Source organism: Embiotoca jacksoni, unplaced genomic scaffold (genome assembly GCF_022577435.1).
Source record: "Embiotoca jacksoni isolate LCO1_2020_lvr unplaced genomic scaffold, fEmbJac1.0.p SCAF_19, whole genome shotgun sequence".
NCBI lineage: Eukaryota > Metazoa > Chordata > Actinopteri > Embiotocidae > Embiotoca > Embiotoca jacksoni.
The window spans coordinates 7,185,074-7,198,387 of NW_027185329.1; the positions used below are offsets into that span (position 1 = coordinate 7,185,074).

Sequence of the window (13,314 nt, forward strand, 5' to 3'; positions counted from 1 at the left end):
ACCTTGCGTACTGGCACTGTGGCCCTGGCATGGCACATCTTAAATAAAGAGGTGCAGATTCACCAACATATCTGTCTGCTGCCTTCACACGGCTGGAGGGAATTAATGACGTGAAAGGGAAACGAGGCAGCTGTGGACAACAGGGACCGTAATAATCACTTGTACCAATTTCAAGTTCAATGGAGACTGCATGGCTAACATTCCTGCTTTAAACAATAAATATTCAGTTTAACACCAGCTGAAAAGCCTCTACTGCCCGGGAAGTCATTCGTTAAAATGACTACTTGCATTTTAAACAGTATTCATTACCTTTGACTAATTTCATAGTTTGCTCTTGTTGATAACATTCAACAAAGTGACAGTAGACTGATGTTGTACCAGACTTGGTTCTGAGAGGTGTATTTTCATTGGAAAGTCTAAGACACAATCTCGCATGTTATTTATTGGATATTTTCACCAAAAGTAGGAAACAGAGTCTATTTATATCGGAACAGAATTGACCGTATTCAGAAAATGAAAACATCCGTTACTGAAACTGCAAAGACAGACGCGAGGAAAAAGAGCTAGAGAGAGTGAAAGAGAAAAGCTCCCCAACAGGGGTTGAAAGCAGCTAAACCAGAGAGGTCTTCCCTGCCTCTTTCACACATTAGAATATTAATATTAATGAGACTTCCTGTTTTCCCCCCCTCTGTTTTATTTCCCCTCAGACGATTTGAACATGAAAAACTTAAAAAGCGCAAATTCCAGGAGTTGCGTATCACAGTTTGACCTGGAGCCACACAGCAGACACCAACCATGACAGACTTGCTGTTCAAAGCAAGCGGGAGCTGCTTTCATCAGGGGATCCTGGTGTTTTTTTCTTCTTCTTTTTTTTTTTATTTTTTTTTTTACAGTGACACCACCAGCCCATGCCATCTGCCTTTTTCTAAACTCAGAACTTCAAGATGTGCTTCCTGCTTGTGCGTTGTTTTTAGGTGGGCTTCACAACCAAGGCCCAGCGTCACACAAGCTTTTGCTGCTATGGTGCTTGCTGACTGCTGTTTACAGCCGAGCCTCGCAGTGTGGCGCAATGTTAAATATTCACTGTTAAACTGTCAAGCCAGAACTGGTTGGGAACGCAGCCAGGCATTCACAGTACAGCACCATTGGATTCTCCCCCCTCTTCAAATACAACCCGACCAAATCAAATCACTCATCGTGCAGCAGATCCAGGATCAGACCAGCCTACTTTCCTCCTCCTGCAACAAGCCCACTTCCTGATAGTCTGGGCTCCAAGGACCACTTTATTTGGCCTTTTTTTCCTCTATTCATACTTAAAGCTCATTTTCTTTATCATAAATACTACTTAGAAACGCATTACCATACACATCGTTTGTACTTAAAAGACACCTCTACTCTATGCCCCAGCAAGCCTCTGCTGACTCCTGATGCCTGCCATCAGACATCTGTAAAATATTTTTATTTGGTGCCCCAATACCGCACTGGCAAAGGTCTCTCATCCTTGGCTTGGCAGGACTTCTGACAGAACCAGCCGGCAGCGCCATACAGGCCTAACCCCTGCTGCTGCAGCTTCCTGCTGCTCTGAGGGAGTCAGGCTGCCTGCCTCCCTGACAGTGGGCCAGGCCGGGCAGGAAGGGGGAGGCTGAGGGTAGGCCCCAGGTAGAGAGGACCCCCGGGAGGGCAGAGGCAAGAATAGGGGGACAGACTGAGAGTCACAAAGGCTAAGGGTAGAAATAGGGATGAAAAAGAGGGGAATCTACTTAGGGGAAAAGGGGGTCTGGCGAGCAACAAGATGGAAGGGTCTAAGATGAGAAGCGGTAATAGGGAAAGAGGGAGAAGAGATGGGTGGCACAGAAGTGGAAAGGGAGCGAGACAAAGGAGCTTGAGGGCAGGTTGGGCAGCAGTTGAGGGGAGCTTCTCATTATGACTCCTTTTCCTTCTTCATGCCCCCTGGCCTTGACCACAACCTCAAAGCCCTAGGCCAAACCAAGAGACCAGGGAGACCGTGGAAGACTGCTGTGAGTCAGGGTATAGAGAGGGAGGGGGAGGGAGCAGAAGAAAGATGTCTCTCCACATCCAAATGAGGCAGTGCGAAACAAAGAGACGGATAATAAAGGAATATGAATTTCAAAATTAATTTTAGTTTTTATACGCGAGCCAAGTGATTTAGGAGCTATTTACCTACATCGAGACCAATCTGATAATTACATTATCTACAGAGCAGCAAATGATAAAGTAAATCTACATGACAATTAGTAAAGCCAGTTTATTTAGTACATTTTAACAGCTATTACTGTTGTGTCCTAGAGTATTTGGCTAAATTTCCATAGATGGAGAGTCAGAGTGAAAATGTGGACGAAAGGTTTGGACATTGCCAGAATAAGCTAAAAAGTTGCGATGCATTTTTCATCTCACAGTAACTGAAAAAAGATTAAATGAACCATTTCCCATCTTTACCAGCCAACGCAGATAACAACGTAAACACCTTTAATTAAAACTGCTCGCCATTCATTTGTTTGTACTGTTTTGCAATTCACTCGTTAGAAATACTGGGCAGTACAAACTGTTTCTTGTGCAATAACGAAGCACAGCGAGGCATTTTTTTTTAACAGCTGGCGTACCCACAGTGCAACGGGTTTACGTTAAGTAAAGTATATAGCAAATACGGATACATTTTTGAAATCTTTTAATAGGCAGATCAACTTGTAACGTCACTAACAATGGAAAAAAAAAAGAACACTAAAACATAAGAAGAAAAACAAAAAGAATGCAAGTGAGAGTGAAATGTCCCTCGCTTTTCAAACTGAAAAGGGGGGAGGGTAAAACAGACAATCTGTCAAAACAAGATGCTCTCGTACAAATTTGCTCTCGTCGGCAGCAAATCCCGTGTGAAACATTAAGGCGTATTTGTGGTGAGGCTGGAACAAATGCCCATAGCACAGTCAGCAAGCAACACACACACACACACACACACACACACACACACACACACACACACACACACACACACACACACACACACACACACACACACACACACACACACACACCTCTCTCTTTCCCTCTCTATTCACGGGCGCAAAATTCATTCTGCTTTTGTCTCATCTCATGACAAATGCATACTGTCACTGTCACTGATGTGGTGTTTGCAGTGGCATATAGCATCTTGTAATTACTCTGTGAAAGTGAATTTGTATCCTGAGGGATTTGTGTTTTTGCGTGTGGGTAATCAAGAGATAGAGAGGGAGAGAGTGGAGAGTGATCGCCAATAAAAAAAAAAGAAAAAGAAAAGAAAAGAAAAAGGACGTTTCTGTATGAGAGTCATCTTTCCAGTACACTTCACAATGTGCCAACTTGGCTTTTGGTAGTTTTGTTTAGATTGCAACATACATGCTACACATTAGGCATTAGATATCTGCAGTATAACGCATGTACAGTTAGTCCACGGGTAATTAAGCTTTTTAGTTAGGCAGCGGCTAACGTAGAAGGTTAAAATACTAATATTCAAAATACAAATCCTACTAAATTACTAAACTGGGAGAACTAGTCAGTGTACTCTTACAAATAAGCAACAGCTCTCTCGATCAGCTATATTACACAGCAATTTTGAATTCATTCAAATCAGTTAACAGCACTGCTTCTATCAATACATGCCAATTATTCTGTGTCGTCTCTCCACTTCCTGTGTAAATTAACAATGTTATTTCCTAGTAGGCCTCGTTTTAACCTTCCTAATGTGTGCTGACAAAAGGCAGCCATAACGACGCTATTTATTTCTTCATCTTTATTTAATCTTTTTTTTTTTTTTTCTGCTTTAAGGCTCTTTACTGCGAGTAGAGAAATGTGCCTTTAATGTTATTGCTTCAATTACTCTATTACTTTAGGTTCATTACACCATTGCATGTAAATAGAGTTGTTCTTTTATGGAGCAGGATTTCAGAGCCAAAGATAAGACAAGAAAGACAACAACAAAAAACAGCAAAATAAAAATGCATAAATACCCCCACCCCAACACCCTTTGCTGTGAAATAAAGCACTGATACTGTGTGGTCATGGCAGAGGCTGACCCAGGGGCACTGAAAGCATTTCATAAACTTTAAACGAGGTCCTAGGTCAGTAATTTTTGTGTTTGCATGTCTTTGTAGTCTGTTTCCCCCCAGAGCACTATAGAGCCCGATGAGAAAAGGCTTCAATGCCACAGTGAAATTGAGAACTTTCACGTGACATGCGGAGCTGCGAGGCATCCTCCAAGGATATTTTGAATGCTTGAAACATCGGTGACCCTTCATAAGATGGAGGGGAGATGGATATGAAAAATATTGACAGGCTGGCTGGTTGAGAGGAGTGGAAGAAGCTGCTTCGACAGCCCACTCTCATTGCCAAAGACCTCATTCTAAACTCTAACCAAACTGAGCTGGTAAAGGAAAGACTATTTGAAATTCTTCTAGTGAAAGTGATAAGCTTTCCTTTTCCTTTTATTTATATACTCTGCTTTTATCATGTAATAATGTAACAGATAATTGCAAAGCCGGAAAAAACAAAGTCACCTACATCGTGATCTAGTACCTTTGCCAGCATTGTTTCTGTACAATGGCTGGCCAAGGTCTTTGACATCATGCAAAAGACAGTGTTTAATGTAGCTCAAAATGGCCTTAGGAAGCATCTTCCTTCAAGTATGCTTTGTGAAAAAGGGAAAAAAAAAAAGCCAACAGTTTTTTTTTTTGTTATTTGTGAAACCCAAAGGCAAGATGACTGTTAAAGTGGTCAGATGACAAATGTCTCATCTGATCTTTAATCCAGCAGAGGGGCCAGCTTCAGGGCTCAAACAGGAAACTCTCTCAGGATTGAGCGATTTGGTAAATTCCACTGCGCTAAATCACCGCTGCGAGTGCAGCAGACTTCTCCACACCAATGAAAGGTGTTTAAGCTATTCCTCTGACTGTCTTAGTATTATAATAACACACTTTGTTACAAAGTGCTTCACATAAAATAAGCCATTAAAACAAATTAGGAAGTCTCGCTTCCATTAAAACAGCACTGACAGAGAAGAAATGTATGGCTATATGTATCTGACCCCAGGCTCTATCAAAGCCTCGCATTTATATAGTATAACCGCACTTCTAAAAAGGCCAAATTTGTTTAATGAAGCAACTGTATTATCCTTTTCTCTTTTAACAAGTAAGTTAATAACTTATCTTGTGTAGAATTCCCACCTTGTGTTTTCAGGAGTTGTCATTCAATCAGACTCAAATAGAGCTGATCACCACTAGTCTGGCTACCCGTATTAAATCCAAACAGAACAAGGCTAAATCATTGAGTTTTGCCAAAGCCTGTCAAAAGTAATCCCTCACCACAGAGACCGATGCAAACATTTGGCAGCCATTTTCTGATCATCCGGTTCGTGACACATTCCTTGATAGTCGACTTCACAGAGGCAGCCAGTGTTCATCTCAATCACCTGATGACGCTGGCAGACTCAAGCCGGTTGTCTCTGACAATGATGGAATGTGGCAACAGAGAGGTGAGTAATAATTGGGTCAACAAGGTATGTCAGCTCCCACTAACTCTCGTTTGAATCATCCCTCTGCAGCGTAGCCAAATGTGATGGTATGACGCCTGAAATATTTTGGCTGGCATAAAGATGAGAAACTGATGAGAAATTACAAAACGGGCCACTCAGGTTCCAACAAAACTGTGAACGCAATCGTGATGCAACGGTTTTGCAATAATTATTCTGACTCACGGAAAAAAAAGCCAGTCACACAGAGAAAACCTCAACTTATTGATTTATTTATTCAAATAAACTATATCTTTAGAACTTCTAACAGCTGTCCTGTATTCGAGAATTGTATTGTGTTTAACGGTGTGAATTAAACAGCTTTCTTTTCCAGACAGTGACGCGTCAGGATACGACACGCACTTAAAACTGTGCGGTTTAGAAAAGCATATCAACACAATTTCTATTGAAAAAGGCTAATAAACCCTCGGTCGGTCATAAGGCTTGTGAGCATTGTCTGAGGTTTTAAATGAAACGCAAAGTGTTGTGAAACACAACACAATAAAAAGTACTTAAAATACGTTCGACAACTACTGTGCTCCCCTCTGGGCGTACAACGTATGAAACGTGGAGCTAAAACACGATTTAAATTTACACGTATTTATATGTTCGTTCTCAATTTTTTTTTACCTTGGTAAATTGTTATTAGTATCATCATCAAGCCACGATTGGGAAAAAATATATATATATACAGGGCTGCAATTAAGTAGTCATTATCAATCTTCTAATGATTTGTTGAATTATTGATTCATTTTTTTGAGGGTCTATAAAAATGTCTTGTTTTCATACCAACTTCACAATTCGTTTCACTTTACGTCCTAAATAACAATTTAAAAAGGACGTCCAGCCTTTGTCTTTGCTGAACTGATGCTTTGCTGTAACAGATGTTCAACATCACTTTTTAGCAGCTTTTACAACTTCTACACGAGACAATTATGAACCCCCCCCCACACACACACACACACACACACACACACACACGTGAAAGAAATACATAAAACCCCGTCACGAGTGTCAGAAAGCAGCTTAAAAGACAAGGAGGTGGGTGTCTCAGCTTCCAGGAGCGGCCTTATAAACTTTTGTTTTTGTTTACGGTCGCGATCGTTCAGGTGTGAAGTCAACTGTAGCATAGTAGCATAGCATCCGAAGTAGCACGTTTGCCTGAATTGGCTTTGTTATGATGCGCAGAAACACAAGTCGGGAGAAAGTGATTTTTTTTGTTTTGTTTTTGTTTTATTATTTTTTTGTTTTTTTTTCCACACGCTGTGACAGCAACGTCGACCGTGTGATTTAAAAAGTAGTTTTCGTTAGCAAAAGAGGCATGCTAGGTGGCTAACAGGCTATGCTAGTTAGCTAGTTAGCTCCCGAGCTAGGTAACTTCGCAGAAACTTTTTTTTTTTTTTTCCACGTGAGTGCCGAGCTTCTGTCTGAGCAGCAAAATAGCGACTTTTTTTTGGGTTTTTTTGTGAGCTTTGTAAGACATTCGTACCCTAAACAAGTTTTTTTTTTAAAAAAAACAAACAGAGGAGGCAACAGTTTACAAAAGCTGTGGTGAAGTTTCACAAGTTCATCGCCAGCTAACGCTTGTTGTCAGTTCTTACCAGGAAGTGTGGGACTCTTGTTGCTAAAAAAGAAGCTGGTTCCTTCTTCACGTTGAGTTTCTCCTGCTGGTTATGGCGGTTGTCTTTGTTTTGACTTTTCCCTTTCTTTCCAAGGTCGCTGTAAAAAAAAAAAAAAAAAAAAAAAAAAAAAAAAAAAAACAACAACCAAAAAGAAAAAGTCGACTCGACGGGCCTCCCTCTCTCCCTCTCTCTCCCTCTCTTTTCTCTTGTTGCGTGGCACTTTGCCTGAGCGCTTAAAAAAAATAAATTAAAAAAAAAAATAAATTAAAAATAAAGTTTTACGCCGGTGCCGTGGAGCCGAGTCGAGATTTTTGCGTACGTGTTTTCAGACAGGACTTTTGTGCGCTGCTTTCTAGGCCGCTCTCCTCGCCGCGCCGCTGACCCGTTGGTGTGCCAGCAATGTAAACAACCCAGCATTCCCGGAGCGGGGGGGGGGGAGGGGGGAGGGGGAGGGGCTAGTGTCAAAGAGTGGAAGGGAAGCTGTCAAATACCGCGAGATTCAACAGAGGAACTCCCGACTCCAAACCACCGCCGCACCCTCACGTCTCCTTTTCTTTTCTGTGCCACCGAATTTGTATTGAATCATACGTTTCCCAAGGTATGTACTAAGAGAAGAGGTATTCTGCTGAAGTGTTTTTTTTGGTTTTTTTGTTTTGTTTTTTTGGTCCTGAGCTTTCAACTGCAATTCACATTAAGTGCTGTGCCGGGTGATAGAAATAATAATTTAATCTTTTCACGTTAAAAAAAAAAAGTAGAAAAGCGGCAAATCTTTAATGTAAAATGGCACCGTCATTATGACGAGACGCTCTGCAGTTTGACGGATGTATTTCTGTTTGATAGAGACGCAGCACAGTGTTACAGATTTGTATGTGTCACTGTATTTCATTAAACTCAATTTATTTTTTGGAAAATGCTCAGTGGGAGCGCAATATAAACAAAAATAGTCAGAAAAGAGTCCTAAAAGAGAACATTTACACAATTTACATTAGAGGTGCAAATTTCTACAAATAATTTACATTCAATTCGGGGATTTTGATGCACAAAGGGTTTTGGGAGGACTGGCACCAACGTCCAGTCTGTAATCCAGCCGCACCTGGGTAATATTAGTACCATGGTAGCTGTTAAAGTGCATCCAAAGTGAACTCCCTTATATGCTTTATCGTATTTATTCCTGATCTTGATGTTATTAGTTTGACAAAAGGAAAAAAATATTACAGGTTTTACAGTTTTTGGTCACATCGCAGAGTTTTCATCAGCAGATGGACTTCAAATAGCCCAGATATCACTACGCTCATATCTTGTGTTGAAAATCCTTGTATGCGCAGCAAGAAAAGTACAAAAACTAAAAAGATGTCCAAATAAAAAAAGTTGAGTAAAAAGTGAAAAATTTCTCCCTGAAATGTATTTGGAGTGGAAGTGTGCATTACAGCACGTAATGGAAATAAGTGCTTCAGCTCCAAATTTTGCTTCCATTTACAGTAAACATGCTCAGTTATCCTTTCCATCAGTGTCGGCGACACGTTCTTCCAATGCAACAAAACTACAAGATTTGATATTCTAACTTTGTTTCGATATGTATGGTGATTTGTTGAGGACGCATGTGTGAGTGTCTACATGTGCAGGGGAGAGATGGTGGCAGTCAGGGCTGAATGGATTCCCCCCCCGAACACACGCAGTAATATGCACGCAGTCTTGCTTGCTATCATTATACACATGGATACAGAATACCCACACATCCCATGACACACACGCAGCGACTGTAAGTGGGCACATTAAGAGAATTTATTGACAAAAATGGTGCTGCAGATTGAATCGCATGGACAGCGAGAGCATCTGGAGCTGATCAGCTTACGTTGCTTTGATAAGAGCTTCAGCGCTGATTTCAGACTGACAATTCAAACACTGCTGATACACAGGAAACACATCTGTCTTCTTCCCATCCCCATTGTTAATAATCAACAAGTTAGGTGGGGTTGTGTTTTTTTCTCCCTACTTCAATAGCCTTTTTTGTTAACCTCACTGCAAATATGGAGAAGGGAGAGATGCCTGGAGTGTGGGATTTTTTTTTTCCCCCTTCTTCTTCAACAACAGTTGAAGATTAAAAGAAACGTCTCACAGAAATCTGTCAATTCTGTATGTGAATAATGCTGTGTGGAATTTAATGGCATGAGTTATATTGGGTTTCCTCTACACCCACATTTTCTTTCAATAAGATCAATGCCGCTCAGTGACAGATAGGGACGGTCTTTTGTATCTTCAAATTTCAGGTTTCTAAGGGAATAATTAGATGGATGGATGAAAAGTAATGCATCAGTCTGCAAGGGGAGCTGCACCCAGAGATCCTCTAGTTCAACACGCATGCCTCCACGTCTGTTTGGTAGAAAACTGTTTAATAATCGTGTTGGGTTTCCATTGTTCTAAAAGTGGCTCTCTGCACTGATCTGGTGCTTTAAACCAATGGCAAACTTTTTGTGTTCTTTTTGCCGATATTGTTTAAATAACAGAGAGGATTTCCTTTTGATTTGGGGATATTTTTTTTTAGCATGAATAGTATTGTCATCTATTCCACTCTGTTCCTTTTCAAACTTTCTGGTGTCGCTTGCAGGTAACCAGGATGGAAAAGGTTCTTCCTCCAGGGGAAATGAAGACGGTTGAATCGCTGAGTTTGTAGAGACGATTTCGACGTTTTACTGTAAACGTGACATTTAACTCTGATGTATCAGAACAAACTCCCCTTCATGTTTTGAGCCTATTTGTCGAACAAGTTTCTATAAATTTAAACTGATGACAATGAAGTTGAATCTACAAGAATTTGGCCATCAATGTGATTTTACGAACATGTAGAAACACTTCAGGCGAAGAATCCAACACAAAAAGCTCAATTTTCGATCATTTCGAAAACAATATATTCCAGTTAATAAAACAACTAAGTAGCTGTATTGTGAGCAAGTCCTGTATTATTGCACTCTGGCTCAGCTTTTGTTTTCTTACACATTGAGATTGTAGTGCAATTCTTCTCGGGCTTTTCATTGCTAAATATGCAGAATTCTTGCACCCGGAGGCTGAAAGCACATTTTAAACACTTAAAACGGAAAAAAATAATGTTGGTGTTTTCACTCATGTCTTTTTTATTTTCCTGTGTTGTTGATCTGGCTCAGGGGTTAGGTATGACTGCAATGTGGTAGAGACAGAAGCTGCAGTCAAAGCTCCTGTGATCGGGTGCAGACTTCATAGAGACCAGCAGATGGAGGGGAGAGGAGCGGCGTGCATCCTGAAGGTTTAGCAAGAACTGAGAGGTTACACTCCGCCAGTACAAAGATGACCTGTCACACACTGAAACATGCATACGAGCTTCCTGTTTATGTACCGCACAGAGCACAGCATATCACAGGAAAAGAGAGATAGATTACAGATGGAAATGTGTGTGAAATGTTGTCTCTCTCTCTCTCTCTCTCTCTCTCTCTCTCTCTCTCTCTCTCTCTTCATATACCCGGGCGAACTTGGAGGCAGCATGCATGTGATGCCTGCATTTCCATTTTATTCGCTAATTAATGTTGTTTTGTCTTCAAAGTGCAATTGCAACCTGTAGTTATCAGCCTTGATCGCAGCATTTTCAAGGTTGTCTAGATGTGAGCCGTCACATAACAAATAGGTGTAAATATAGAATAACAGCACAACAGAGAAATAAAGGATTTATGGCGTGTGGAGTGCACTGCACAAATGAGGCACAAGAGAGATAGTCTGTGATAATGTGAAGGACAAAACTGGCATATTATTTCTGTCTAGATCACTTACAAAATCAGTTTTTCAATGGCTGCTCTTGTGCGTCTGGGCTTGGTGAGTGTGTTTGTCATGTGTACCTGCATGTGCACAAATGTATTTGTTAGTGTGTTCCTTCTCTTGGCAAACGCCCAGCACAGTGGATCCCTCCACCTGTTCTGCACCAAGCAGAGGGGCAGGCCTCAGCCTCTCTCTCACACACACACACACACACACACACGCACACACACACACACACAATCACCACAGCGAGTAAACACACACACGCATGGCAGTCGAGCTGTGTTTCATTCACATCGTCACCCCTCTGACATCTGTCTGTGTGTGTGTGTGTGTGTGTGTCCCGCTGCTGGTGTGTATTTGAGTTAGCAGGGTAGTTGGTGTGCGAGGTGAGGTTAAATAGGCGCCTAGCAATGAGGGGAGGGAACTGAGGCGGAACTGGCAGAATATCACACACGCAAGCAGTGACAATGGGAACAACACTATCAGAGCAACATGTAAACTGCAGGTGTGCCCTATGCCTCAGTGATTATTCCATACTTTGTTTTGACCCTGTCGCCTGTCACTGTGTGTGTATAATGTGTGCTAATGTATGTGGGACCTCATACGTGTGTGCGCCTGGAGAGACACACTTTCCTGGAGTTTACTGATCACTCAGTCGTGTGAATTACAGGTGTTGCCAGCCACATTGGGTACAGCTTTGTTTTGAGCTATCCTCAAAACACACGCGCGCACGCATTTTTTTTTTTTTTTGCCTTTCATTTTTAGTTCTGTATCCACAGCTTTAATATCACGTTGAGAACCACTTTGTTGCATTCAAAGTGTCGGATAACCGCAGATCTGTTTGTTTTGCTGCTTGGTTTCTGTAGTTGTCAAAAAGCCAGCGTGATTAATGGACACCGGAGAATTCCCCCGATACTTTGTGTGATGACAGGCACAGTGCTTATTCTTGTAAGTTTCTCATTTGACCTTTTATGTGGTGAATATTGTTACAGGCAGACCTTACCAAATATCAGGCCTCCGTTGCAAATGTCACAAGTTTAAGCAGAAGTAAAAACCCAACCTTGAAGAATTAGCATGAATTTGGGTCACAAACTCATTTGATTGGGTCTCACCTCGCCTAATCACAGAAACTGTATGTCTGCAGCACCATGGCTGGTATTTTCAGCTGACATTGGGACGCCCTTTGAGGCATTAAATGTTGTTAAACCAAACTGAGCACTCTCTGAAACCCTTGTGAATCTAATCTACTTTGTCCCTCATGGGTACATTTGAAATATCCAAAATGCTTGCGTGTTTATATTTCTCAAGCAAGCTGTATCTTTGATGAAATACCCACCTGCTCCATCTGTAAATGCATTAAAGCCAATTGCTATACTTTAAGTGCAAACTTGTTTAAATTGGAATGATATTTATTAAATATTTCAGAACTTTTTCTCTTTTTTTTTTTTTTTTTTTCATTTTTGGGTGCCACATATGTTGGTATCCCCCAAGTTTTATGAACAAACTATGTGTCTGACAGAAAACATGATGTTGTCGGTATTGTTTTTGTATAGACACAGTACACACAGTGCACTGCTGTCATTTAACAACGACGGAGAGATAAGAGGGGAAGGGGAGGATGTCAGCTGGCAGAAGGCCTCCGTTCTTACCTGTTGAAGTTGCTTCACAGACAACCTTGTTCTTATTTTTGTGCATTTCGATGAATGTAATTAGATTTATCTTTCTAATTGATCAGTTAGATTCCAATGAGCCTGTCTCAGTTAACAGATCTGAAGTCATTCGCTGGTTTAAGTTCGTGGACCAAAACACATTTTGGTGCACAAATGCTTGAACGCCACAGAGTCTCAGGAAGAAACATCAAAGTGCTGTTAGTGTTCTTTTACGTGTCACAATTTTTTCTTCATACATCCATTTTAATATGAAATACCTGGACTAGGGTGAAGCAATCCCGTGTGCAGGAAGGCGGCTGATCGGGCACTGCTCATACTAACGCACACACAAATGTTACTGATAAGATGCATTCCAGTCACCAGCAGCCCAAACAGCAAACCCCTGAAATTCTTGTCAACACGGGGCCGTGATGCTGTCCAGAATTTTCATCCCGCAGCTCCAAAACTGAGCGGGGCTGGCTGTGTTTGTTTGTGTTTCTGCTCCAGCCCTGCTTCCTGTTGCTCTGTGGTGTCAACCCGCCCACCGTCCTCCCGTCAGACCCCGGTGGAACACAGCCCTGCTGCCACTGCCGCGCAGGCACCCCAGCGACTGAGGTTTCCTCTTGGACTGACTGAAGTGTTTGCTGTTTCCCACATTGTTGGAATTCAACACCAGCCTGTTTACGGGTCCCCATGTGGCTGC

General features: G+C 41.6%; 1 protein-coding gene across 2 annotated transcripts in view; it reads right to left on the minus strand.

The window, feature by feature from the left end:
* Positions 1-7,563, minus strand: part of nek7 (NIMA-related kinase 7) — a 58,653-nt gene extending 51,090 nt beyond the window's left edge. For both annotated transcript variants that reach the window (XM_069153271.1, XM_069153272.1), the window contains exon 1: positions 7,159-7,563. The gene's annotated coding sequence lies outside the window, so the exon portion shown is untranslated. The remainder of the gene's footprint in view (positions 1-7,158) is intronic.
* Positions 7,564-13,314: the final 5,751 nt, after the last annotated feature.